This window comes from Balaenoptera acutorostrata, chromosome 10 (assembly GCF_949987535.1).
Source record: "Balaenoptera acutorostrata chromosome 10, mBalAcu1.1, whole genome shotgun sequence".
NCBI classification, from domain to species: Eukaryota; Metazoa; Chordata; class Mammalia; order Artiodactyla; family Balaenopteridae; genus Balaenoptera; species Balaenoptera acutorostrata.
In genome coordinates, this window is record NC_080073.1 from 20,440,171 (window position 1) to 20,464,996 (window position 24,826).

Sequence of the window (24,826 nt, forward strand, 5' to 3'; positions counted from 1 at the left end):
GAAACCTCTTTTAAAAAGACAGGGTGCGTGCTCCTTCCAGAGATGATAGGATATGACATAGGCACTATATTTATAGATTTCTGCTGCCATGCTGACCTGATTTTATAGTGACAGCTCTCCTGGAATGGGATTGTACATTAGCAACTCAGATAGCCTGGGTGGCACCCAATATTACCATCGTTTGGTCTTATAACACTAATTAGTGGTCATTCCCTAATGCTTTCATAGATCAAGAAAACAACCTGCAGACAAAGGCCAAAGTGGTGTTGAATAACACCAGCCATATATACTTCGGATATTTTTTTTCCCCTGTTTGCTAGTTGTAACAAATGATGAAAGGCCGTTACCAACTTGCTCGGCTATATATGGCAGTTTTGTTCACTTAATATTTACTGTTATACATCAGCGGTTATAAGCTATACCTACAACACACACACACACACTAACAAGTATGTATGTAGTATTTATATTGATCTTTAGTTTATTGTTAATGATCTTATCACTTTTCTAAAATATCATGGCTCTATTATATAAGAGAATTAGAACCCTTATACATAGCAGTAAAATTTATGTTTCAAATAAAATTTTAAAAATAATTTGTATCCCATGCTAATAAAGCCAAGCTTTTCCTTGTTCAATTTTTATATGTTGTTCAATAACAACCTTATTAAATCACATAAATTTACATTTCAGTTTCCATATTACCTACATATATGAATTACATTTCATTATATACTGCTGTCCACTATTTGTACCATTACACAGAGTTTCTATTACATGAATCTATAAATTCTAATTAATACATATAATTTGGTACATTTAATATTGAGATACACAGTTTTGCATTTTCTAAAAATGCTCAAAATTGTTATATATCATAAGGTTTGATCTATAGCTATACCTTTTTCCTAAATTTTCAGCATGATGCTGATTATTTTAGTTTATTAGAAAACATTTGATTTAAAAACCTAAATGGGAAGGCATTAAATATTAAAATAATTTATAAATATGAAATTCTATACCTAACATTATGTAGAATGGATGAAAAAGTATATAATATATTATAAGATGGCAAATGAAGTAAAATCAATAGTTGATTTGGTAGCATGTTCTAACTGTAATTAAACAGTCATGCTCACTTGCTTTTCTGCCACACTGTTTTAAATAGCACAATCCCAACGGAAAAACACAGGCTAAGAGTTTTTCTTCCTTCTTTGAAAGAGCTGAATCAATATTATTATAGTCAATATATCTTTATCTTTAATAGAATGGTGAGGGGAAAACATCACAAATAACAATAAGTATTTCCTAGTAATTAAAATTTAAAAAGACAAATTATATGTGTTCCTTCCAAATGTCACCTTAACATTAATAGATTTTTTTACTTCTGCTTTTATGTGAACAGTCCCTATCTGAGTGTTTTCATCACCAAAACTGCAGTTTTAGTGCTCGGCCTGGCTGTACTTGAAACTTTATTTTCCGTTTCATCATTACCCTTCTAGTTTTAAGCTTGCTGTGCTTGCTGTTAGTGAACTTTGAAACCATTAGAAATACACTGCAGCAGTAGTAGAAGGATTTGTGAAATGCTGATTAACATTCTTATTCATTCAAGAGTATTTATCGGGCACCCACTGTATTCTCGGCACTATTCTAAGCCCTGGCAACACATCAGTGAACAAAACACAGAAAGATCTCTGCCCTTTTAAAGCTTATGTTTTAGAATGGGAAAGATGGGCAATTAACATAGAGTGAAAACTACAGAGTAGGTTAGGAAGTGAAGGTGATACGGGCAAAGAAAAGGGAACGAACCGGGGTGGGGTGGGGTGGGGGGAGCGTGTGGAGGTTGAAATCTTAAATACTGTAGTCTGGATAGGGATTATTAAGAAGGTGTCATCTGAAGGAAGTGCTCAAGGAGGGGAGGGAGGGAGCCCTTCAATAGCTGCAGGGTGATGGTCCAAGCAGAGGAAGCAGTGCACAGAAAATATGGGAGCGTTCTGATAGGTAGAAGGGTCAGAAAGCGCTGAGGCTGGAGCAGAGGTGAGAGGTGGGCGTAGGGGAGAGAGGACTGGGAGATACGGGTCCAGGACAGAGAGGTAAGAAGGACACAGAGCCACGTGAGCGAAGGTCACTGGCTTTCTACTCTGAGCAAGATGGCGGGCTATGGCAGGCTGCCCAGCAGGAAGGAGCCTGAAGTCATCTAATTCACATTTTAAGAGGATTGTTCAAAGGGGCTGTCTTGAGAGTAGGCTGTCAGGAGATATGCATGGAGAGGGGAGAGGACGGCAGGAATCCACTGAAGAGGGAAGGGAGACTCGAATCCAGGTATAAGCAGTAACAGTGTGATGGAAACACAGCATAGGCTTAATTTAATACCATTCCTAATTGTTTACACCTATCTAAATGCCTTTCCTAGGCAAAGCTAGTTAGAAATCAGAAACTACTTAGGGGCACACTTCCATTTTCAGATCTTAAGATCAAATGCAAGAGACAGGACTTTCTTAAAAAGCATAATTTATGCAAGATTCTTATAGGTTCCTTTCTCTCCCTCTTAGCCAAAATAATTGTTTCCATATTATTCTTGTTTTATTATTTGTAAGTGATACAACAATATAGAGAATTATTGATTAAATATAGTCTTATCTCGGAACTTCCATATTAACTGATTATCTCAACAGATCTATGGGCTACCAATTACCTTCATAGCCATTCACTATTTCCTTCATTAAAGATTTGAGTACATACTATCACCCAAGCATTGTGCTTGGCAGTTAGGTGTTAAACAACAACTTTCATCCTAGTTCACCTAAGATGATCTCTTAGAACCTTTATTTGTAGCAAGAACTCTTGTAATTCCACACAAAGCATTTCTTAGGATTCACACCTTGTAACAGGTTATAACAGCAAACATAGAGTTCCTGCCCTTCGCCTATAGTAAAAGGAAGAAGGACACGCATGTCTCACCATCACACAAAGTAGAGGGATAAATGCCAAGGTGAAGCCATGAGTATAATCCAGAAGCAGCACAGTGGCAGGTTTTAAAGAATGAGGAGGACTCAGGAAGCAAAGATGAGACAGGGATAACTTTCTCTTTCCCTCTCCCATGAGGTAGAAGTGGTGAGAGATATGTGCTGAATCATACACACCTCTCTTCTCTCCTTTTCTACCTTGTGACAATTTCTGCTATTTTAGGTTTAGACTGTTTGGGAAATAGCTTCTTCATGACTGGAACTAAATACATCAATTCCACTATAATGCAACATAGGCACTGCATTATAAAAATTATCACATTATGCAAATTCACACAATAAAGACCCCAAGGCTTATGAGAAAAATGGGGTCGGGGTGCAGCACTCAAAAACAGTGACACATAAAAATAAAAAATTTTAAAAGGAACCTAATAAAAGCAGTGGCATAATTTTACACATTTAATAAATACAGAAATATGACAATAAATATGGCACTTTACAATAGATACGAACTAAAGTTTGCTCTTAGAAGTGGGTGTTAGAAGGGTTCAGCTTGTAAGTTATTGTGAGCGGTAGAAACAGGGTTATCTGGAATTGAAACAGGGTTATCCAGATGTGAATGGGTGTGTATAACACATACTGAACTGAAGTAGATGGCTTAAGGTATGTTTGCGTGTGCATTCTGTATATACCTGTGGGACTGGGTTTAGCTAGGTGCATTTCCTGCATTTATCGAGCGTTTCTTGCAGACAAAAGCACACATATGCAAGTGCAAAATTCACGTTGTGCTCAAATGTTCCCCAACATATCATTTGTGTTGTAACAAATCACATTTTCAAAGCAAGCATTATAGCAGAACTTCCGTAGTTTGCATTGGCTCTGCACTTAAGATTTGAATAAGACTTACTCAGACAACTGGTTGTCAAAGGGCTTGAATCGACACCTTCAGGGCTGATGCAGTCTCCCTAGAAGGCTTTTTTGAGGGGCAGTACCTTTGATTGATTAGAAAATAGTGCCCCTACTTCCGGGGGTGCTGCCTGCTGAGTGCAGGGCCAGCTGGCTAGATTTCCTGTCGACCTGCTTTCTCAGGCAGGCTGATATTATCTAAACTAAGGTGAACTCTGAGGAGTTTATAAGCTAAAAATTCACTGATTGCTTTGCCAGAGATTCTATGGTTTAATGTCCATGTTCTGTTTCTTTTCCCTTGTTACAGTTGTTTGTTAGCGTGGCTTATGAAAGAATTCATTCTGAGTAATTTTTAACGGTTCCAAAATGCTGTTGTTAAAAAGTCCTAAATTATTTCCTACTATTTTACCGGCTAATGATGAAAGAGAATCCCATTACAAAGAGCCCAGATAGGACACAAAAAGCAAAAACCATAAAAAAAAATGAATGAGATTTTATCAAAAATAAAAGTTCTGCTCATCAAAAGATAGCTTAATTGAAAATTGATTAATGTACAAACTATCACATCAACAGGCTCAAGAAGAATAATCATATGATATCAGTAGATGCAGAAAAACATGTGACAAAATCCAATATCCATTCATGATAAAAAACTCTCAGTAAACTAAGAATACAGGTAACTTCCTCAGCTTGGTAAAGATCATGTGCAAAATACCAACACTTGACACAGTACTTAGCGGTAAGAAACTAAATACTTTTCGGCTAAGATGAGGAACAAAGATATCACCTCTCACCACTTCTTTCAACAACATACTGGAAGTCCCAACTAATGCAGTAATATAAGAAAAAGAGAAGAAAAAAATAAAACTCTCTGTTCACAGATGACATGGTTGTCTATTGTCTAAGTAGAAAATCTTAATCTGGAACTAAGCAAGGTTGCAGGATACAAGGTTACCATGCAAAAATCAATTGTTCTTTTATATACTAGCAACTGGAATTTGAAATTGAAAACGTAATACCACTTACATTAGCATCCCAAAAAAAGACATACGCAGGTATAAATCTAACATAATATGTACAAGATCTTCATGAGGAAAACTGCAAAGCTTTGATGAAAGAAATCAAAATAAATGAAGAGCTAAGTAAATGAAGAATATTTCATGTCATGGATAGGCAGACCCAATATTACCAAGATCCCAGTCTTTTCAACTTGATTATAGATTGAATGCAATCTTAATCCAAACCCTAGGAAATTATTTTGCAGCTATCTACAAACTGGTTCTAAAAGGAAAAGGAAAAGACCCAGAATAGCCAACATGATATTGAAAGAGAAGAATAAAGTTGGAGGACTGACACTACCAGACTTTAAGACTTAATATCAAGCCACAGTCAACAAGACATTGTCATACTGGTGAAAGAACAGATGAACAGGTCAAGAAAACAGACTGAAGAGGCAAGCAGTAGACCCAAATGGAGTCAACTGATATTTGGCACAGAAGCAAAAGCAATTCAATGGAAAAAGGATAGTCTTTTCAACAAATGGTGCTTTTCAACAAACTGGACATCCACATGCCAAAAAAAAAAATCTAGATACAGATCTTACACCTTTCACAAAGATTAACCTGATATGGATCATAGACTAAACTGCAAAACTATAAAACTAGAAGATAACACAGGAGAAAAGTCCAGGTGACCTTGGAATTGGTAATAACCTTATAGATATAATACCAAAAGCATGATACACGGAAGAAAAAAACTGATAAGTTGGACTTCATTAAAATTAAAAACAGCTTCTATGCAAAAGACACAGGTAAGAGAATAAAAAGACAAGCCACAGACGTGAAAAAAATCTTTGGAGAGCATACATCGGACAGAAGATTGGTATCAAAACTAGATTAAAAACTCTTAAAACTCAACAACATGAAAAAAAGCAACCCTATTAAAAAATGGGCAAAAGATCTGAACAGACACCTCAACAAAGATGCAAATACAGATGGCAAAGAAGCACAAGATGCTCCACATCATATGTCATCAGAGACTTGCAAATTAAAATAACAAGATACCACTACATACCTATTATAATGGCTGGAATCCAAAGCACTGACAACACCGAATGCTGGCAAGGATGTGGAGCAAGAGGAATTTTCATTGCTGGTGGGAAAGAAAAAGAGAACAACCAGTTTGGACGACAGCTCAGCAGTTTCTTATGAAACTAAGCATACTCTTACCATATGTTCCAGCAATTTCACTCTTTTGTATTTACCCAAAGGAGTTGAAAACTTATGTCCACACGCAAACCTGCACACAGATGTTTATACCAGCTTTACTCACAACTGAAAGCAATCAAAATGTCCTTCAGTAGATGAACGAATAAACTGGTACATATATACAATGGAATATTACTCAGTGATAAAAAGAAATGAGCTATCAAGTCACAGAAAGACAGAGGAACATAAAATGCATATTGCTAAGGGAAAGGAGCCTATCTGCAAAGGCTACATACTGCATGATTCCAACTGTAGTACATTCTAAGCAAGGCCAAACTATGGAGACAGTAAAAAGATCAGTGGTTGCCAGGGATTTGAGGTCAGGGAGGGATGAACTCAGTACTCCCTCCTCAGCATCCGTTCCGTTTTCTGTGCTTTCAGTTACCTGCAGTCAGTTGTGGTCTGAACATGGAAAATTCCAGAAACAATGAACTCTTAAGTTTTAAATTGCACACCATTCTGAGCAGCGTGATGAAATCTTGGGTTGTGCACTCCCTCCTGCCCGGGATCTCCAACCATAACATCACCTGCTCCGGACATCCAACCACTGACAACATCATGGCTGGATGATCCAGGATCACCCAAAGGAGCTGATACTCCTTCTGACATGTTGTGAGCAGGTCAACAATAGCCTAATGCTATGTCACAATGCCTTTAGCATTCACTTGTCTTCATCTCATCATGTGGGCATTTTATCATCTCACATCATCACAAGAAGAAAGGTGAGTACAGTATAATAAGGTATTTTGAGAGAGAGACCACAGTCACATAAATTTTATTACAGTGTAATATTATGAACGTTCTATTTTATTATTCATTACTGTTATCTCTGACTGTGCCTTTTTTTTCCACTTTCTCACTTCGTCCCAGCTTACCCTTCCCCCTCCCCATGTCCTCAAGTCCATTCTCTACCTCTGCGTCTTTATTACTGTCCTGCCCCTAGGTTCTTCAGAACCATTTTTTTGTTTTTTTAGATTCCATATATATGTGTTAGCATACGGTATTTGTGTTTCTCTTTCTGACTTACTTCACTCTGTATGACAGACTCTAGGTCCATCCACCTCACTACAAATAACTCAATTTCGTTTCTTTTTATGGCTGAGTAATATTCCACTGTGTATATTTGCCACATCTTCTTTATCCATTCATCTGTCGATGGACACTTAGGTTGCTTCCATGTCTTGGCTATTGTAAATAGTGCCACAATGAATGTTGTGGTACGTGACTCTTTTTGAATTACGGTTTTCTCAGGGTATATGACCAGTAGTGGGATTGCTTAATTTATAAATCAAACTTTATCATAGGTATTTATGTACATTAAAATTATAGTATACATATATATGGGGTTTGGTACTATCCACAGTTTAAGGCCTCCACTAGGGGTCTTGGAACATACCGCCTATGGATAAGGAGTACTACTGTAGATGGGGCACAGAGGATTTTTAAGGCAGTGAAAGTGTTCTCTATACTGCAATGATGGATACATGTAATTACTCATTTGTCAAAACCCAAAGAGTGTACAACACAAAGAGTGAATGAGCTCTAATGTAGACTACTATACTTTGGTTTACAATAATGTATCAATATTGGGTCAGCAATTGTAACAATTGTACCACACTAATCCAAGATAGTAATAAAAGAGGAAACTGTATTTGAGAGGCTGAGGGGTTATATGGGAACTCTTTGTTCTTTCTACTCAATTTTTCTGTAAATTAGAACTGCTGTAAAAAAATAAAGGTTATTAATCAAAAAAGAGAAAGCTTAAGAAAAATGAGTAAACAAGCTACATATTATGTATACACACACACACACACCACATATTTCTTTGTTAAATATTTGACAATTCTTGTAAATATATATATTCACAGTACATTATACATGTACATATATGCCTCAATATATTTTCTTTTATGAGTTATCTGTTAACATTTTTTTGTTTATTAGGTTACTCCTCATTTATTGTTAATGTTTAGGAGTTCTTTATATATCCAGATATAATTCCTTTGTCAAATATACGTACTGTGACTATATATATGCACATACACGTGAATTCATATATGTATATATGTGTAAGTGTATATACATGTATATGTGAATTCATATATATATAAAATATATGTAAACATATATATATTCATAGTACACAGATTTGACAAAGGAATTGTATCCAGATATATAAAGAACTCCTACAGATCAACAATAAAAGAAAAATATCCTAAAGACACTTAGCAAAAAAAGCTTCGATACCTCAGTAAAATATATATATTAAGGGACAATAGGTATATGAAAAACTCCACAATGAGCTAACACTTCATATCCGCTAGAAAGGCTAAAATTAAAAGGACTGACAAAACCACCTGTTAACAATATGGAACAAATGGAACCTTCAAACATTAATGGTAGGGATGTAAAACGACACAACCTCACTGACACAGTATTTGGCTTTTTCTTATAAATAGTCTCACCCCATGGCCACCATGACCAAGTAATTCTATCCATTAGTATTCATACAAAAGAAGTAAAAACCTATATTCACAAAGACTTACATCTGAATCTTCTTAGCAGCATTATTCATAAGAGTGGAAAAGTGGAATACATTGTGGTATATCTATACAATATATAAGCACTCAGCAATAAAGGATGAATGAACTAATTATATATGCAAAAATATGCAAAAAAATCAAAAACATTCTGTTAAGCAAAAGAAGCCAGAACCTAAAGAACACATATTGTGTGATCCATTTTTGTGAAATCTAAAAACAAGTAAAACTAATCCATTGTGATAAAAATTGGATAAAATAGTTGCAAGGGAAATTGCCTGGAAAGGGGCATTAGGTAAGTTTTTGGGAAATATTCTGTCTTGTTTGAGGTTATCATTGTATGGGTGTATACAATTGTCAGAACTCACTGAACATTCAAGACCTATGTACTTTACATTATGTTAATTACAGCTAAATATAAATGCCCAGATGCCAGCACAATAAAATATACACACATGAATTAAAATGTTTCCTACTATAGAATTTGGGCAGACCCTGTTCCCAAGCTAATCATTTTGGAGACAGATTGAAATATTTTATTATATTCTTATTACTCTCAGCAATTCTTATCCTGAGAGAGTTTCATTCTATACTAAACCAGCAAAAATGAATGTCTCACAAGAGAATCACGTAATGCTCCTAAGCGTGAGACACGAAGGTATGTTTTACCTAATGAGGTGTCTCAGAATTTTGTTTCACCCGAGACAAACTGATGAACTTTTGTAACTACCGATGCCGTATTTCTGAACATCACCACCTTAACATGTGAAACTCAAAGCTCATAAGAATCAACACTTTAGTAAGAGCTTTCTTTCACTGAAGAGGGACACTTCTTCAAAATTTAAAGCATTTTGAGCTTTTCTGAGGACTGCATCTATTTTTTAAGTGTTTCTTTGTTCTTTTCATTTGAGCTTTTTCAGTGAGTTTCTGCTTTTTTCAATGAATATCTCAATAGGTTGTCCAAACTATTCTCTAAGAAACCAGGAACTCAAAGAAAAATTCAGTGATCACCCATCCACGTCCAATCACCAAACAGTGGAAGTGTATTTAATTTCTCAAGTGAAAAAAAAAAAAATGGAATGAGGGCCCAGGTACTGAATTAAATGAAGTACCCTCTTTGTTCTAAACCCTGGTAGAATTATCTCAAAACTAAAATGGAAAGATAAAAAAAGATTGAGTAGAAATTATAACTATATTGTGATGAGGCACAAATGCAAAACCATATCCAAAGTATTTATCAACCAAATCCTTGATGAATCTGATGAGGTGAAGGATAGTTTAAAACCTAACTTTGTCTGAATTTGTGCCTAGGAGATAGCCACAGGTACTGCTATGAACAATAAAAAATAATGGTCTTTAATGAGTCCAAGGTTAGAAGCTTACAGTTTAGGACTTGGGTTGTTCCTTTGGTTTCATCAACTCAAGGGTTCCAGTTATGATATTTTGCACACTCTTTGCCTGGCTAAGACAAAAACTAATGGCTAAGAACCATTCAGGTCTCAACCTCAACATCTCTTTTTCTAAGAAACCTTTCCTAACTGCTCCCCCAACTCTTTCTACTAGGTTAATCTCAAGTCACATGCTCTTATAACAACTTGGAATTTGCAATCAAACATATTAGGATTTTTATATAACTAGCGTTGTGATGATTTATTAACTGTGTCTCCACCACTTACTATCTTCAAAGATCCATCAGGATAGGGATCATGCTTATCTTGTTCATCACTGTAGCTCCAATCTCTTTGTTGAATGAATGAATCATCACAATAAGACGGGAGGATGACATATAAAAGCCTTCACAAGAGCCTATACTAGTGACCTATACCAGGTATCAAAGAAAGAAGAGAGAAATCCCATTTATAGCCTATAACATCCTCACTGGTGATATCCATTAGATTTCAAGCTCAATTTTTTGCACATAGATACCCAACTGTTTCAGTATCATTTGTTAAAAGCACTTTCTACTATATTGCCTTTGTACCTTTGTCAAAAGTCAGTGGTTTATCTATACGTGGGTTTATTTCTGGATTTTATTCTTTCCACTGGTTTATCTGGGTTGAAGACAATTCTACACCATTTTGATCACTGATTCTTGAAACCAGGTAGTTTTAGTCCCCCAACTTTTTCTTCTTTAAAATTTTTTGGCTATTCTAGGCCCTTTGCATTTCCATATGAAGTTCAGAATCAGTTGTCAATCTCCACACAAGCCTGCTGGTATTTTGATTAGATTGCATACCATCTATAGATCAATCTGGGGAGAAGCAACCTTGATTACACTGAGTCTTCTGACCCATAAGCAAAGTATATATCTCCATTCCTTTAGATTTTCATTAGTTTCTCTCAGCAATATTTTACAGCATTCAATGTCATGGTTTCTCACATATTTTGTCAGATTTACCCCTCAGTAATTCATACATTTTTACACTATTTTAAATAGTATAAAATTCTTATTCTAAATTTTGTTTCCTGATTGTTGGTTTCAAGTCTTTGGAAACACATTTATTTTAAATATTGATATTATATCCTTCAACCTTGGAAAAAAAGGATTCTACATTGATTGAAAAAGATATCTTTGAAGTTACCAATGAAGTCAAGACATCTACAAATGTCAGGACCTTACAATTTGTGTGAATAATGGAGATTGTTGATACATTTTTATGAGGATAGTTTCTGGGTGTTACTATACTTGTATCACTAGAACATTCTGTTCAGTGCTTTTGCATAAGTGAGAAAATATGGAAGAAATACACATTGTAAACTTTAAAACTCTATACAAATACCATCTAGTACACACTACTAACATATCACATGTGAACAAATGAATGAATAGATGAGGAGTACAACAATGAATGCTTGGAAGATCAACTCTGAATACAGAAAATTTTGAACTGTCTGCCACCACTGATTTTAGAATATGCTATGCCATCTTAGTGGAAACTCAGATGTTAGAAGGCTTTCCTTACGCATCTCTTCAGTCTGATCACATTTTATGATTAGCAATATGTGTCACATGATTTGTCTTTGTCTTAAACTATACGGAGATTGAGAAGCCAGCAGAGTAACTTTTTGAAGAATTTATACTATTCATCAATTATTAGTATATCTATCATAGATACCTTTTAAGCAAAAGTTAAAGCTTTATTCCATAATTACCTTGGACAAGCTGAATATAATCTATTTGGGAAATTCTGAATGTGAAGGTGATCTGGATGTGAGATCAGTTGCTCAACGAATCATGAGCATTCTTCTGTGTGATCCAGTTAGTTAGGCAGGTTTAATTTTCTTCTACATAGTTTCACACTCATCCTTTCTGCACTTAAGGTCTCAAAAGATGCCAAGATTGGGGCTTCCCTGGTGGCGCAGTGGTTGAGAGTCTGCCTGCTAATGCAGGGGACACGGGTTCGAGCCCTGGCCTGGGAAGATCCCACATGCCGCGGAGCGGCTGGGCCCGTGAGCCACAACTGCTGAGCCTGCGCGTCTGGAGCCTGTGCTCCGCGGCGAGAGAGGCCGCGGCGGTGAGAGGCCCGCGCATCGCGATGAAGAGTGGCCCCCGCTTGCCACAACTGGAGAAAGCCCTCGCACAGAAACGAAGACCCAACACAGCCAAAATCAATCAATCAATCAATCAATCAAAACATACGCATCTGATTCAAGATCCTCATTAAAAAAAAAAAAAAAAAAAGATGCCAAGAATCCAAAATAGACCAGTGTTCTTCAGGGCATACAAGTAACCCCACTATCTTAGGAAAACGTTAGTCTGGGAATGGCCAAAAGCTCTGTCTACTGACATGGAAGTGATGCTGATATTTAAAAAACTATTAGTGGGAGAGGAATTTAGACCATATCCTTTGTCACACTTATTAGAAGAAAGAGAAGGAGGGGGAGGAGAGGGAGGGGAAAACGGGAGGGGATGAAAACAAAATCCTTGCCTTTCCATGTTAAGTATCTAAGTTTAACAGCCTCAGAATCCTCAACCCAGGAATCCTTGCAGATTATGAAGAGAGGCTTTCTTGATCAGGGTAGGTCACCTCCTCAAAATGATTTAGTGTGCAGTTCCTCTTCAAATCTCTGCTTCAGTTATCATAGTGGTTGTGTGCAATATACTATTGTTTCTAATAAAAGATATGCTCTGTTGAGTTAAAGCAATTTGGGGACAGGAACCTCATCCAAGCTGTCAGATTTGGTCTCTTCACTGTCAGACAAATGGTTAGGATCAAAAGGACTCAGCCTTGAGAAACAGCCTGTTGGATGACAGAGGACAACAGGCTTGCCACGTTTCTTAATATTTGTCATGTTGTTCCATGTTCAATACAAGGACCCAATCCTACTGAATTACTGAGTGATTTATAAAGGCTTAAGCAAGCAGTTACCAAACAAGAAAATATTCTAGATGCTACATTTCTAAACCTTTCCTTCCAATCAATATTGCTTCTGCTAATTTTTCAGTGAGAACTATAAATTCAGGTCAATGTAGGTTTTTGACAATATCACTGAATTTAAAGAGCCATGGATGCGGATGGTAAAAAAGTAACTTCAAAAATATTTCTCTGTTGAACTTGACCACAGGAGAATTATTAGAATTATTTTCTTTCAAATAACATACAACTAAAGTTTAGAGGTTACTCATCCTGAGTCCTCACACAGGCCTCAAATAAGAAGTAATTCTTATTGGTTTAAAATAATTGCTAAATTAGTGTTCCTAGGTATTTTCATCAATTAATATAGAAAACAGGCAACTCTGAATAGGCCATTAGTCCACTGGTTAACAGAGTATACAAGCAAAATTTCAAGGTGTGACAGGGAACTTCTTGGTTCAATTTCTTTGGTGCTCTTAATAGATAAAGGTAATAGTGCTAAAAAGTGAGGTTGGAGATCAAGAGGTCCAACATTGTTATTTCACAAATGAAGAAGCTGAGAACCAAAGAAATTAAATGATGTGACCATATTCTCAGTGCTGATTCCAAACAGGGCAGCGATTAGAACACTCATCTCTTGACACATGGTCTAGTGCCTATTAGGTCAATCTGCCTCCTACAAATGTTCCTTGCTCCTCTCCTTCTCCTTCTCCTCTTCCTCTTTCTCCATCTTCCCCTCCTCTTTCTCCTCCTTTTTCTTCTTCAGTCCTTTAGTTCAGTGGTTCTCAAATGAGGGCAATTTTGTCCCTCAGGGGGCAATGTCTGCAGACACTTCAGATTGTCACAACTGGGAAGGGAGTGCTACTGGCATCCAGTGGGTAGAACCAAGAAATGCTGTTAAACATCCTGTAATGTACAGGACAGCCTTCCTGCGCACCAACAGCAAAAAAAAAAAAAAAAAAAAAAAAAAATCTAGAAGATCAAAAATGTCAATAGTACTGAAATTGATAAAGCCTATTCTAGTTACATTCTGCAGTGATTAAAAGTGGGTATTATTTAGATTAGTTCTTTTTTTTTTTTTTAGGGTAGAATCTTCTATATTCTTAATGATCTCTTACGTATAACTCCAGTATGCAAATAAAAGCAGTTCTGATTTGAATAGATTTATTTTATGAGCACAGATCCACAATTTTTACATATTATGGAGTCATTCAATGAAAACCCACAGTTACTATGTCAGTGACATCCAGTGCGGGGTGGGGGGCGGCGGTACTTGGTATTTAACACATTTTAGTCTGTTTTTCATTATCATTTGAAAAAATATGTAAAAGTGTGTTTAAAAGTGAGATCCAAATCAAACATTTTTAAGATTCCTAAATGCACCACCTCTTGCTCTGATCTGTTTGCCATAACCCGCAAATAATATAGTCCAAGTACTAAGACCTGATTTTTCAAAAAATATAACACATGACTTTTATGCAAATATAAAATTAACGAGTCAAAAAAGTATTTAATCAAATAATGAGGGAGCCAGTAAAATTACTAAAACTGGTTCAAAGGAGAATTTGAATAACATCAATACACACACACACACACACACACACACACACACACACATCCAGTCAGAAATGTTGACATGGCAAAACTAGTTACTAATCCATTGGGCAATAAAATGTAACATTTGGGGTCTTTTCTACAGGATGGAAATTAATTGTATATCTACTGGAAGAAAATTCATTTACTTCATTATGAAGAAAAATCACTGCAACTTAACCTCTATTCCAACAGAGGTATACAGTGACTTAGACACAGACCACCAAAGGTGCATACCCCTATAGGATCTCCTAATCCCAGACCAGGAAGGTCTGCTAAACAATGCCCAGTACTCCACTCAAAGACACGCAGTAATCTCTTTTGCCCATTTCGAAGTCACTGACAGTTTTTCCTGGCACAAGTCAGTCCAGAAGCTTCTGTATTATGAAGAACCCTTAGAAGAACTCAGAGTCACTTCCAAGTTTTATTTAAAGATCTCATTCCTCCATTCTACCCCCACCTAACCCTTCTGTTTCTAAGAAGTCCTACACAATTAGGTCCACTGAGCCTATACTTTTTAGACCTCATGTGAGTTAGAGAGGAAAATGTTAATTACTTAATGTAAAAATAAACCAGGAGAACACATTTTTTTTCACTGATTGCCTGACTGTTTTCTGGTACTTACAGCTGAGAGGGAAATTAAATTATCATCACTGATTGGAAGCTCTAGGCTTGTTTTTATTTGGGGAGCAATCTGGAAATGGGAGATGCTATTAGATAGAAAGGTAAAATGTGATCTCCATGTTGAGCATTCTGCATGCCTACCTGCAAGGATGCAGCAGTATTTCTAGAACTGAAATTCTTACAGGTCATAAACCATCTTGGTCCTATTTCTCCATGAAAAGGCAAGGAAAGAGACTATTTTTATAACATTTTATCTGATTAAAAGAGAAACACATTCATTCTAGAAAATTTGTAAAATACAGAAAAGCACAAAGAAAAACACAAAACATATCTGTAATCTCCAGACCCACAGGTAAACACTGCTAATATGAGTATGATATGTATCTTTCCTTCTCTTTCTCTCTCTCAGACAACTGACCTCTGTTTCTCTCTCTGTCTATTTTTCTGCCTTTTTTATATACACATATCAGTTTATTTAAATAAACTTAATTTTTAGTACCCCTTGTATACATCGTTTTTAGTAACTTGCTTTTTCATGTAATGATATATACTTCCCATATCACTAAAAAATTTTGCAACTCCATTATAAGTATGTGAATTTTATTATAAACATGAATTTCATTAAAATTATATTAACATTATAAAAATTTATAATTGCTTGCTTTTGTGTCAAATTTTAGGATATATGGAAAGAAAATAAAAAGTTTAATTTTAATTATTATTTATACAGGTACTAACAGAAGAAAAAGTACATACTGTATTAATCAAATTTTAAAATCATTTTTGTTTTAAATATTATGAAATGAATTCTCAGCTTTATTATCATCCTGATTAGTTTTCATAGGTGAATCTGACAGAAATGAAATGAGAAAGCCTTAAGTTTATTAGATAACTTACAGAAATCGTTATGTAAGGTTCACAGTACAATGTGGCTACTGTTTAATTTTCTAAATTCAGATAGTATCATACAATATATTTGTGCCAAATAACTCAAACTGTTCTTTTGTGTTCTTCTAGTACAAATTCCATAATCTCAGAGATTGTTATAAATCAGAGATTACTAAATAATATGTTGTTTAGAATAAAATAGTGATTAATATGAAAAAAGGAAAGCCAGTTATATAATGTGTGAGAGTCAATGAAGATAAAAACTATTCTCAGATTCTAAAAACAATATTTGGTGCTGATTATTTCTTTGTTAGAGCTAAACCTGAAGTTGTGGGGATTAGGTGTGAGGCAAATGGGAATCAAAGAAGATAATCAAAGAATAACAATCCATATATTTCTCATTTTATTCCTCTGTCCTCCTTTTTAGTATGGGTTTTCCCTCACACAGACTTTATTAAATACACAAGTGCCTCTAATTTTTTTTAACTTTCTCAATTGAATATCATACCTTATCTAACACAATATTTTAAAATTACGGTCTTATTTTTAACATACTAAATACAAGGTTCTTAAGTACCTCATACTGACTTTCTCTTTTATGATATTTGTGGGTTGTATTTTTTCAACAGACCAGGCATGAGTCAATTCCATCTACATTTTTACTGGTGTAAAATACTGGCATAATTTATTTTAATCAATGTAGCCCTCAGCCATTTCATGTTCTTAAGGGAAGGGAATGGAAATCTCTAGAGAAGAAGAAAACTGAAAAGTGTGAATCACCTACATTTCTCATTTACCCATGCTAATTAAGACCAAGCATTTGAAAGTTACCATCTGAAGGAAAATTAAGCCAATTAACCCACTGATGAAGATAATTTTCAATATTCTATCAGGAGGCAAAAATCTTCACCAGCCGTTCTTATTTCTACTGTGGAGGTAATTTCCATACTGTCTCTGAGTGTTAAGAACTCAAACGAGTGTCACGCCAGTTCTGGGGGTTCTAATTGCAACTTTTATTTAAATTCTGATTTTCTGGCCCACAGCTTGATTTCTGATTGGCTGGACCTGATTGCTTTCAGACCTGACAAGATTTTATTTGTAGGCCCTTGGAAACTTGCATGGATGAACATTCTCTGAGTTTAGAGGGAAATCCTCCTAAGATCTAGCTTTCCATGTCGACTGGAGCATAAGAACCACTAGAGGTTCTTTAGGAAAGGGATTAATTTGGGAGCATTAATTACCAAATAATTATAGCCTATGTATAAGTTACTCAAGAAGATGTATTTCTAGATCTAAAGCTGTTTCTCAGATGAATACGTTTCTTTTTAATTTCAGCATAGGCAGCATTTCGTCTATTTATCGTTTTTCTTTATGCCTGGAGTCAGCTACCATGGCTAGCATAAAAGACACATTACAGTAAAAATGTCTTTGCTAACCAAAATTGGGCAAGTTACTTTGCCCATTTCTTTGTAAAAATCTTTCCTTTTTGGGGGAAGGGAGATTGAAAGAATTAAATGAGATATAGTTTAAAAACCTGGAGCCTTTTCAATATAAATTAAAGTTGTAATTATTACTTATCTAAATATTTAAACACTTTCAGTTTTCCAGACAACAGTGAACTAGCTTGCACAGAATAAAATTAAATTAAATTAAAATTGTTATTTTACATGTGGCCCTGTTCATGTTTTTAAATGATCTGCAGGGCTACTCTAGGGTTTACGTGTATGATCCTTGCTCTGGGTTCTCCACACTGGCATACATGTCCGCTTAGTCTTGTTGGGTTCCAGCTTAAATACTTTTGGAAAAATGTTATTACCCCTGCTCAATGACGACAACAAATCAACAATCTCTATCTAAGTTCCCACAATCTCCTCCTATACATTATTTCTGAAACTAGACCATCTTAAACTGCCCTCAGTGCAAGCAAGAAGAGATAATAATGCTATGAGTCTCTTTGGAGATAGAGGTTGACATTTTAGGGTGAAGTTTTTACACAGCTAAAATCTGATTTTTATTCTTTTAATATTTTTATAATAAACTTTTAAAAATAAAAACTTTAAGCAATTTGACTATAATACTACTACATTAGAGACGTTCAAATAGCCTTTAGGAAAACTCTGTTATTCCTAATCAATCATGATCATCTGTCAATGGAAATAACTGAATATTACATTGAATTATATTTACTATTAATGATAACTTAGGAAATAGTGGTTCTTATTGTACATTGATTTTTGGAAAATCTACACGAAGAGACAGTTGCTCTCTCCACTTTAATCAAAGCAAAATCAAATCATGGACCCACAAGCTACCAGCACACTTCTGAAAATAAATGTTTTTTTCTTCTTAAAAGCATGCAATGAACTCCTTTGAAATTTCTTCGACTTTGTGGTTAGTTTGGAAATGTCTACATGTGTGTCTTTCCTGGTTTGGGCTTCATGAGTTCTCTGACACAGTGGAAACAACTCTGAAAGTACACCAGGAACCACCAGGTATATAAAAGGACATGGAAGGCAACTAATCATTCTATTACCATTTTGCTACAAGCCAGTTAGCCTGTACTACTCAGGGCCTAGCCAATAAGTCATAAAATTTGGAGGCCTCTCACCAGAAAGGCTCTTCATACAGGGCATATGCCTCGCTTCAGTCTCTTCTGCTTCTCTCTCAAAGAGTTTCTGGAAAACTCTTAGTCCCTTTCTTAACAAGGAATATGACAATAAACCAAGATAAAAGAAGAAGCTCTATGTGTATAATACCATTTTACAGAGAGTATAATTGTGGTTGGGTTTTCACCTGTTGGGGAATGTTTTTATTTCCTACATAACCTATATCCTGGAATTGACTTTCTCAAACCCTTCTTCCCATCAGCACCAGATTGGCAAACACGGAAACATCTAGTCACAGCGCTAACCTGAGAACTGATCAAACAGAAAGGGAACCATCTGGGGGCAATAACTATGTAGTAGAATGAAATTTGGAGATCTTACGTGAGACTTGTTACTTCCATGCGTTACCTCATTGACTCAATGAAGGAGGTAAATAGACCAAAGAAAACAGAGTTCAACTTCTGGGTTTTGAGTTCTATCATAATTTTTTGATATTTAAAAGAAAGAGGATACATTTTACTTGTAACAGTTGACCATGGCGCATGGAAATCAATGAAGTTAGAACACTCCCTCACACCATACACAAAAATAAACTCAAAATGGCTTAAAGACTTAAATATAAGACAGGACACCATAAAACTCTTGGAAAAGAACATAGGCAAAACATTCTCTGACATAAATCGTAGCAATGTTTTCTTAGGTCAGTCTCCCAAGACAATAGAACGAAAAGCAAATATAAACAAATGGGACCTAATCAAACTTAAGAGCTTTTGCACAGCAAACCATAAACAAAACAAAAAGACAACCTACAGACTGGGTTAAAATATTTGCAAATGATGCAACCATCAAGGGCTTAATTTCTAAAATATACAAGTGGCTCTTACAACTCAAAAACAAAACAAAAAAACCAAACAACCCAATTGAAAAATGGGCAGACACCTAAAAAACATTTCTCCAGAGAAGACATACAGATGGCCAATAGGCACATGAAAGGATGCTCAACATCACTAATTATCAGAGAAATGCAAATAAAAACTACATTGAGGTATCACCTCACACCGGTCGGAATGGCCATCATTAAAAAGTCTACAAATAATAAATGCTGGAGAGGGTGCGGAGAAAAGGGAACCCTCCTACACGGTTGGTGGGAATGTAAATTGCTGCAGCCACTATGGAGAACAGTATACAGCTTCCTTAAAAGAATAAAAGTAGAGTTGCCATATGATCCAGCAATCCCACTCCTGGGCATGTATCCAGAGAAAACTTTATTTTGAAAAGATACATGCACCTCAATGTTCACTGCAGCACTATATACAATAGCCAAGACATGGAAGCAACCTAAGTGTCCATGGATAGACGAATGGATAAAGAAGATGTGGTATAAATATACAATGGAATACTATTCAGCCATAAAAGAGAATGAAATAATGCCATTTGCAGCAACATGGATGGACCTAGAGATTATCATACTAAGTGAAGTAAAAAAGACAAGTATCATATGATATCACTTATATGTGGAATCTAAAATATGATATGAATGAACTTATTTACAAAACAGAAACAGACTCACAGACATTGAAAACAAACTTATGGTTACCAAAGGGGAAAATGGCAGGGGGGAGGGATAAATTAGGAGTTTGGGATTAGCAGATATAAACTACTGTATATAAAATAGATAAACAACAAGGTCCTACTGTATAGCTCAGGGAACTATATTTGATATTCTGTAAAATAAACCATAATGGAAAAGAATATATATATAAAACTGAGTCACTTTGCTGTATTTTGCTGCACACCAGAAACCTAATACGACACTGTAATCAACTGTACTTCAATTTTTAAAAAAATTTAATTTCATTTAACAACAGCAACAAAAGAGTTGGCCATGGGAAAATCTACAAATTCGTTATATTACAAACTCTCAATGGTGAACATCAAAAGCATATTCTGAAAAATCCACGCATGTCTTGTATTAGGTTCCCTGGAAATAGGCTCCCCATCAGAAAGCTGCCTGAGGAAGGTTTACTGGGGTGCACTCCTGGGATACACACTTGTAAAGCAGTGAGGAAAGCAGGACTGGCCTGACAGAGAAGCTGACCTGCAGTGTGGTTGTGACTGAGACCTCCCCGTTCCCACGGGGAGCTCTTGAGCTGGGGAGGCCCTTCAGAGTGGTCCCAGTCCGAGGTAAGGATTCAGTGCCTTTGCATCCCCCTTTGTCAGTTGCAGGCTGACGGCCACCCCTAACCCTAACTATAACCTTGGGGAGGCAGTTCACCGCTGCAGAGGGACACAGCTGTAAGCCATCTGCAGCCGGTATTTGCAGCAGCTGGAAGATGGGTGCATTGGGCCCTGAATTGTGGACCAGGTGCAACACCAAGGTATCTACTGCATGGCATACAATTTATTTTATAAATGCTGGAAAGAGCAGGACATTAGCTGACCACCTCTTTTCCAGATAAATCTTGCCCAAATTAGAGAGGAACAGCTGGAAGGAAAGGAATAGAGTTATATTCTCCCAGGTTTCTAAAATGGGGCTTGTACTCTGCCATGTGTCTGGGCTAAAAACCCCAGAGGGAAGGGAGGGAGGTAGATGGAGAAGCATCTGAATTTCCCCACCGACTGTGGGAGACTGAGAAGTTGACTGAGGAATAGCTATTAGATTTCAAGAGGTCTAATGGATGGGGTTGGGAGAAGACAAAGTAGCAGACTGTCCATTAAAGCCATTGGGAAGCACAGATGCCCCAGCCAATGTTAGAATGGCAGGGTATCAATGCCCAGGACCTCAGGAGAAGGGCTGGATCTCAGCAGAGCCAAAAGTAGGAGAGCTGGGCCAGGGGGCAGATGCCCTGACACCCATCCCCACTTACAAATAATACAGTAGCACCTAACCACCCTAGGAAGAAGGAAGATGGAGAAGGGAGACTCACAATTGACAAAGTATAAACCTGAAGCAGTGAGTACACAGAAGTGACAGGGCTAAAGTGGACTTTCCTAGGTGAAGTTGTCCAACATCACACGCTTGAACAGGCTTTTAGTTATGAGGGATGTTACGTTCATTGTACCTGACTTTGTTCACCGCTTTCTCTGAAATGGAAAAATAAAGACCCCTTCAGAAGTCAGCATTAGTGAGTAGTATCAAAGATTGAGAAGTACTTGCGGTTAGTAGTCAGACCTTTGACACAACAACGTGCTAAGGTCCTGGGATGAGAAGGGTGAAGGACCGGATGGACAAATGGTGACAAAGCTTCCCTAGTGTCTCTTTTATTTCTTCTATTTAGAGAACCATCTATCTCTTATCAGCCTGGCCCTATCCCATCAGGATAAGGTAGAAGGCGGGCAGCTGCTCATCACATGTCCTTCTGTTCTTTCAATACAAAGTGGGGGCCTATGACCCAGTCTGGCTTTAAACCAAGTGTCATTTAAGCTGGGAGTGGGCATGTGATCAACCAGAACCAATCAGAATCCTTATGTGGGACAAAGAGGATCTCTCCCCTTTGATACTCAAAGTCCTTATAACCATAAAGACCTTCAGTTACTGGTCTTTACTGCCATGGGGAAAACGGGCTTCCTGGAAAGGAAAAGAGAAAGTCAACGAGAAGAACATAGAGAGGAGGAGAGGTGATTCTCTTGGTTGAGCCCCTGGGTCCAGCCATGCTTGAAGTCAAGTTCATTCTTTTTTCTTTTTTTAAATGAGAAAAAAAAATCCCCATATTTTAGTTGAGTCAGTTGGAGTTTGTTATCAGTCATTTGGGACCAAAAAGTTCTGATGAATACATCTTCCTATAACCCCAAATTAAAGGAGGATTCAAGGTACTATTATAAAGAGAAAAATAAGGTGGCCTCAAACTGACAATTGCCCTGGGAAAGACTGTGTAAAGGACACTTGACTAGAATGATTTTACACTTTGTTCTGCTGAGGGTTCCTTAACTTAATAAATGGCATCCATTTTAAACGTGTCCTAAATCATTTTTACCTGACTGATGTTTTGGTTCGAGGAAGGAGGCTGAGTAAGTCCCATGATGATTGACATGGGCAAAGGGGTGAAATATTCTGAGGGGGTAAGTCTCCCTATTCGGGAAAGGGTGCTGGGTTTTACTCCTGGGGCAAGCTATTTGACAGCTTTGTTCCAGGCGGCTGCCTGGAACAGTGTGTAGAAGAGCATTCTGAGACTGGGTCTGGGATCAGTAGAAAAGTAGTCTCAGCTGGTTACTGCTGTCTGTCACAGGAGTTGGTGGGGGAAATGGTATGATCTATGGTAGGTGTTTTTGCTATTCTGCCTGGCTATAGAGTCTTATTCTCAAAAGCAGAGCTCTTGAGCAACGGCTTTTACTCCAACAGGAATTTCCTGGGTCAGTGAAGAAATTCAATAGCTTCTGTTAGCTTCTGATATGTAAACTTGCAATATCTAACGTTACAACTAAAAAAAGATTTAATCCTTGGCCTGAAACTTTCTCATGGAAAATTCTTATGAATTTCACTAAATTCAAAGGGATGCTTCCCGGTGATATGTATCCCTCTCAACAGTTAAAATGAGGGTGAGAGGAGTGGGGGAGGGGAAGGAGGGGTTGTATACCACACAGATGAGTAGTGATTCCATTTAAATCAGCCATAAAATTATGTGGTTGGTTAAAAAAAGAATAAACTGACCAAGGTCTGCACAATACATGCAGTAAAATCACCTCATTGTATTTAGATTGATTTGGATGACAACAGAAGGAGAAATGTAATGTAAAATACCGTAAATTTTACCACCCATCCGTGAGTAATACACTGCTAAGATAGAGCATATTTACAGTAGAGAGAAGGAGTCCAGATTTGTCCCAATTAACCTTGTAACTAGATGTACTCCAGTGCTTATTAATGACAGTAATGAGATGCAGACAAGACAATGCATTAAACATCATTGGCATATAAATTAAATTCACATACAGTTTAAAAGGAATAGATACCTTTATGTACTGGACACGAAAGGAAATTATTAAGAAGCTATTTCATAAGAAAAAGTTAATTAGAAAGAAAATTCAATACTTTCTCTAGTGTTCATCTCCATCAGTGTTGGAAACAAGTTTGACCATGAACTAAGAAATTGTTCCCATTGAATTACTGTGCAAGGTATGAAATTAATTTTATGATTGTCCCAATGGAAGCTACAGTAGCTACAAATACTTATATGCCCATTATCATTTTCCTCTATATTGGCCTACATTTTAATTTGCTTAGGTTTCTATCTAAAGCTTATGAATAATTTAAAATAGATCTGCTGTCTTTACAGCAAAATCATGATAGATAGAAGAACAAGATAGACATTCTGCTGTACAAAGAATCCAAACTAAACAGCAAAAACAAAATGTGAAATATATACTGGAAGACTGTTTTAAAAGGCCATTTAGAAGACTACATAATTAAAGGGTAGCTCAGTATGCAACATTTAGCAATATGACTCTTGTTCAGTATATTTTATAATTAGTGAGAAGGAATTCAGGCAGAATTGGGGTGTTCTGTGATTTAGCCTTTAGAAGATGGTGTCCCAGACTTTACAAGAAGCATCTAAATTTTTTTCAGGGCTAAAGACAGTGAAATTTGATTAGGACATTGACCTCTCCTGACAGTTTTTAGAAAGTATTACCGTAGTGAAAGGCTGAACAGAAAACTGGGTCTTCCCAATTGTCACAGGCTAACAGCTACTGCTTTTTCCCTGAGATCTAACTAAAAATGGGACCCAGTCTTATAACAATAGCAGCAACCAAAAAGGAGGGGGGAACTCCTCCCACTCACCTATGTAATAAACATCAAACAATCAGGTTGGCACTGAGATTAAGTACAATCGTGTCAGAGCCAACATCAGAAATCAATCAAAGACATTTTTCTTTTGTGGTGGTGTTTTTTTTTTTTTTAATTCACAGCAACTCACAGCACCAAAGAGGGGAGGTAAGCGTCTAAACAAAAACCGAAATTAGTAACAGCAGACCCATTGCCAAGGGCAACATGAATCTGACAGAAGATGCAATGATGACAGATGAGCCCTCATTCTCAGTCTAAATTTCGTCTACAAAATGAATTCATAATATCTTAAATATTAT

General features: G+C 36.5%; 1 long non-coding RNA gene across 2 annotated transcripts in view; it reads right to left on the minus strand.

Annotated features, from left to right (window-relative positions):
* The window catches only part of LOC130709105 (uncharacterized), a 714,106-nt gene that overhangs the window by 341,396 nt on the left and 347,884 nt on the right, over positions 1–24,826 (minus strand). Inside the window, exon 4 of one of the 2 annotated variants that reach the window (XR_009009600.1) lies at positions 5,946–6,023. The exons of the other annotated variant lie outside the window; for it this stretch is intronic. This is a non-coding gene — a long non-coding RNA (uncharacterized LOC130709105). The remainder of the gene's footprint in view (positions 1–5,945; positions 6,024–24,826) is intronic. 2 annotated transcript variants of the gene reach the window in all.